This window comes from Puntigrus tetrazona, chromosome 2, assembly GCF_018831695.1.
Source record: "Puntigrus tetrazona isolate hp1 chromosome 2, ASM1883169v1, whole genome shotgun sequence".
NCBI classification, from domain to species: domain Eukaryota; kingdom Metazoa; phylum Chordata; class Actinopteri; order Cypriniformes; family Cyprinidae; genus Puntigrus; species Puntigrus tetrazona.
This window is the reverse complement of record NC_056700.1, coordinates 22920477-22926312: the sequence shown is the minus strand read 5'-3', so window position 1 is coordinate 22926312 and position 5836 is coordinate 22920477.

The following is a 5836-nucleotide window of genomic DNA, read 5'->3' as shown; positions in this document are numbered from 1 at the left end:
GTACTGGAAGTGGTTCGTCTGCAGATTCCAGAAAGAGCTGGAAGAATATTACGAAAGAAAATTTCAGAATCAGGGCGAGATCCCAGATGAATGGAGGAGCCACTCAAAACAGGATGCTATCGAGAGTCTAGACAAGTACTTCTGAGCAAGCATAATGCAAATTAACGACAGGTTAAAAAAACGCATTACTCCTTTTATTCTTTGATTTACGTCTTCATGTATATTTAGTTGAAGAACAGCTCCGAAGAATGATTGTTAAAAGTTATGAAGATTAAAAGTCTATTATGCATTTTAAATTCTGCTATTAATTACATGCATTACAGGTCAGACAGCACTAAATATTTTGTCACTTCTACTGATTTGCTTACATTAAGGACTTAATATTAACACACACACGTTGTATTTCATCTTTAAAAAAGATGTAAGATCAGATTCAAATTCTTTTCAGTGTATTCTGTGCTTGATTGTGGATCAAATCCAGACTAAACCTGGCATTTAAGATCGAAATGATCGAATTACGATCACATTTATAGTTGCTCTGAGATGCTTCAGTTAAATTAAAGCGTAAATGGACAAGTGTTGTTGTTTTTTTTATCCACTCATAAAAACACTGACATTTGTTGAAGTGAAATGAGTCGACTCAAGTGACTAGAACTGCCTCGAGCTACTTCAAGCACTTCAGACTTAACCTTCACGAAATTATATGAAGATTGTGGATCATGGGTTGAATTAAAAGCGTAAAACAAACGTGCAAGATCAACACGGCTGTAACACCGCATCTCTTCAGTATATTAGAAAGTGAATCTGCTTACTGTGGCTTCCAGAACATCCGTGGACATGATCACGAAGAATCAGCGAATTAATATAAAGTTCACAAAAACGCTTGAAACAATGACCAGCCTATGAACCTCCAGCGATAGGTGATGGGCGTAACCAAATCAGGGCGTTTTTACACCGGGTTACATGATTGGCTGACGTCATAGTGGGGTGGGGTTAGGATTAGGTCGGGGGGTCTTTCCGGTGGCATGATTCAGAAAAACTCGAAGAGTCACGTGACCAGGTGTCTGTCACCTGAGCACAGGTTCAAAAATATTCAGCTGAACAACTGATATAATCACTGATACTGAGAAAATGACTGATAACAAGCAGTAAATCGGTATATTATTATGATTTCTGAAGGATCACGAGACACTTAGGACTGGAGTTATGATGCTGAAAATTCAGCTGCGCTTCTCAGAAATAAATTACACTTATTAATAAACAATTCTTAACAAATGATTGATAATTTAATCTATACTGACATAGAACAGCTATTTTAAATTGTAATAGCATTTCATCATTTTTACTATATTTTTGATTAACTAAATGCAAGAAAAGTTTTTCAAAATCAGAAGAACAATAACAAAAAAATTCGAATAAATATATAATACAGTGTAATATAATGCAGAAGATTAGAGCATGAAGTGTTTTATCCTGTTACATCACTAGAGGGCCATACTTCACCATGAATGATGAATGAATGTAAACACTGCAGATCTCAGCACACATAAAGACAAAGACATCCATTCACTTAATACAAAAAAAAATTAAGATTTCTATTCTGAAATGAAAGAAAGTGGCATTATAAAATATCAAAAGGGCCAGTGTGGAAACAGTCCATTATACACTGTGTGGATTATTTAAAAAAATATACATATATATGTGAAGGATAAATAACAGATTGGAATGATTTCAGCTTGGACATCTAGACCGGTTTTACATGCAAGCTGCCGCCAGACTGAGATTATAACGAACATTTATTTCAGCAGGCAGCTTTTGTTCTTTGTGAAATGCAGGCTCTGTTTGTTCGGCTCCAGCAGAGGGAGTCGAAGGTCTTCTCAGGAAACACCAGCAGGATCTCCAGGGGTCGTTTCCATGACTCCCACAGTCTCTGGGGTCGCCCGCGTATCCATGGAGACGGCTCTGTCCAGTGCAGTGGCCGGAGATGGTTGACCTTAGGAGCTGACCTTTGACCCGAGGGTCACTCGGGGGGTCATGGGGTCAGCAGTGGCCAGAGGCCTGGACAGCACTCACACTGATTGGCCGTCCTTTTAACCAGCACAACCTTCATCAAGATGATTAGAATATTGACCGATCTGCTGGGCATCGCAGCAAACATACCGCTGCTTTCTTAAGGCTTGACATTTAAATAGTAACAATGTATATGTATACATACAGATATATATAAACACATGTAAAATGTTAAAACAGGTTCTGGGTGAATTGATTTCAAAAGTTCATTTTGCATTCCACAAAAATTCAGCATAAATTAAAAACAAATATTCATGCATGCGTACCATTATGTAAAAATACTTTACAATTTAAATAACACGTTGTATAAAAATCATTCGCGTTTTATATTTCTAGGCTTGAGTTTCTTTACATTCTATGATATAATATAGTTATATAGTATAGTAAAGTATATCCATAAAGTATAGCATAGTAAAGTATAGGAGTCGGGTCCTAAAGTATAGTGTAGTACTATACAGTATATTCATAAGCCTGGTATATTATAGTCCTAGTGTAGTACAGTACAGCATAGTCCGATAGTATTGTATAATGTATAGTATAGTGTAGTAATAGAGTATAGTATAGTATAGTATAGTATAGCCCTTTATGGAGTATAGTAGTAGAGTCCTATAGTATAGTGTAGTATAGTATTTTATAGTATAGTATAGAATAGCTCTATAGTAGAGTATAGTAATAGAGTCCGATAGTATAGTATAGTATAGTATAGTATAGTATAGCCCTATAGTAGAGTAGAGTATGGTAGTAGAGTCCTATAGTATAGTGTAGTACTATACAGTATATTATAGTGTAGTACAGTACTGCATAGTCCTATAGTACAGTATAGTATGGTATAGTTTCTTTCTATTTTGAAGTGATTCTTGACCTGAAAATCTTTTCAATCACTTAAAAAGCCTGATGTAGGATCTGCACGCAAGCCGCTTTCCATAAAAGCATGCGTCAAACGCACGAATGTAAAGGCAGACTATTAAAGCTTCTGCTGCTGAACACGTTTCAAAACGGCACCAGCGGCGTTCATCCCAGAGGGGGTGCATATGTCATCACGGATGCTAAAAGACACGTGATCAAAGCCTTCTTCCTCCCAATAATTTATGCCCTGCAGCAGATGGCTTGTCAATATCAATATATTAATTTAAAAGCAGCGGCACGATCAGGACAGCCGTGCGTTAGAGTCCCGGGGTCGCTGCGAGAGAGAACAAGGGCAAAGAAAGGAGAGACACTCCAGAGATTACAGTCAGAAATAAAGAATCAAATCAGATCAAATTAAAACGTAAAGCTATCAGGGGAGAAGTCAGAGTCTGATTAAACTGAACTACATAAAGCACTGACAATAAAGCTGCCCAGATTTACATCCAAGATCTGTAATGAAACATCAGCTTATGAAAGTTACAATGCCATTCTTTTTTTTTCACCGCGATGTTTGTAATATTTTACCCCATAAAACAGACCTGATTTTTCTCTTCTGCTCACCAAAGCTGCATTCACTTGATGAAATGTGTGGTAAAAACTGTGAAAAAATATTACAGCTTCAAATCTGTTTTTACGTGAATAAATCGTAAACATCATCATCATCATTTCAGTATCATTCCTCCAGTCTTCAGCGTGGCATGATTCTTCAAAAATCATCCTCACGATTCAAGAAACATTTCATCATTATCAGAGTCGAAAACATCTTGCGCTCCCCAGTGTTTTCATTCATTTTCCAGGATTCACTGACTAACAGAAAGTTCGTTTGAAATAGAAATCTTGTGCAACATTAGAAACGTCTTTACTGTCGCTCCCGATAAAAACCTGTCCTTGCTGAACACATTTACTGTGCTCTTCATTTCTGAATGTGTGTCAAGGTTTGCACAAAATACTGTTTTGCTTCTTTAGCAGTAGATCAGTGTATTATTCTGATTTCTGAAGGGTCGCGTGACACTGAAGACTGGAGTAATGATGCTGAAAATACACAGAAATAAATTCGATTTGAACGCATTTTTACATAGAAAGCAGTTGATTGAAATTGTAATAATATTTAGCTATTTTTAATAGTTTGATCGAATGAATGCAGCGACTGGGCTGGGCACTTTATCTGGACGGATCAGGCTGCTTCGAAGCACGAGAGGGTTATTGATAAGCACCTGTTATTTAAAAGGCGGTAAACGGCACCTGAACTCTCTTGACCTCTGAGCTTCTTCCTTTGAGCAGCGATGAAACGTTTCCGCTGCGTGACACATCATAAACGGCGGCGCGTTGCGTAACATCTCATCCCGGAGAATTTAACGCAAACAGTTGACCTCTGACCTTCTCCGAACCCCTGAACCTGGGTGAGCGCGAACCGGTTCAGCCATTGATTTAGCGAAGGGTCTCTTTAGATTTGTATCGAGTCGATCTTTTTTAATGCCCTAATGTCTGTTTGTGGAAGAGAAAAGCAGGACAGGACAAACAAACACTCCATTAAATATGGATATTGATCCATTAAAAAAATCGGTGTATATTCTTGCCGTCATAAAACCTGCTGCTAAAACATTTTCAAACACGCATTATTGTTTTGCATCTCAGGAAATGTTTGTGGTCACTCAAGTGCCTTTATAGATCTGATTATGGTGATCAGAGCAATAGCACACGAGAGGTCACCTCTGCCGACCTTTGACCTCTGACATATGGCAACGCACTAAAAATGTGCTCAGTAAAATTTGACCTGACACACACACACTGAAGCACTGTAAAAAAACACGTTTTATATCCGTAGAATGGTTGAAACGGATGATAAACGATACAAAGTCGGTAAATTGATTGTTATGTGAGCAAACCAGGGTTAAACTAAACTAAATGCATTGAGATCAAACCGAAATTAAAATAATAAATATACAACCTTATTCTCATTTTCACTTGGTTTGACCTAATGTGCCGAAACTAATACTGAAAGAAATAAAAGTCACCTGAAATATAAAAAAGTCAACGTTTCTCATTTGCATTCAGTTTAAGTCGCGGAACTAAAATAAACCTTAAACATAAATGCAAACTTTAACAGTTGCATGCTAAAATTTTCTTTTTTAAGGGGGATCCCTTTCGCGACATTCAGAGAGACCAGTAACAATATGCAGTTTGCATTAGACTCGAGGTCCATATTAAGGTAACCTGACCTTTAAAGGTCTTCATTGTGTATTTGAGACAAGATTTAGAGGGCTTTCTCACACCTCATCCTGGAAAGGACAGCTCTCAAATAGTGAAAACAAAGCACACGGGCCTAATAATAGAGCGCATTTTTACCACCTAAGTCAAGGATATGGATCAATACTAATAACAATGCCTTTTGCAGCGTTCAGGGGCTGCGGACACACACACACACACACACACACTTCTGTAAGGGCTCTCCAATCAGTTTCTCAACTCTCATCCGAGGCGTGTTTTTATAGAGCCTGATTGCACACGCTGCGGGCCGTGACGAAACACGATGAAGATTTCTAACACACTTCAGAGCCAAGAACGCAGGGAAGCTGACAGCGTGTGTGAAAAAAGCATGTGTTGCATTTAAAAGAACCGGTCGAGTTTTCCTTTTTGAGTGGAATACTGTTTGGGGTGAGAAGCACAGATAAAACTAAAGCTGCAGCTTTAGACTCGGGCCAGGAAGCAACCGTCCACATCCACAGCGCCCTGGCAACAGTCTCCTGGAAACCACCCGAGAAACCGTAATAAACGTTAAGTGAAATAAAATAAATGTCAGCTGAAAAATTACAGGCATCATTCATTTTCGTTTAGTTTAACTTCAGGCGCTAAAAGAAGT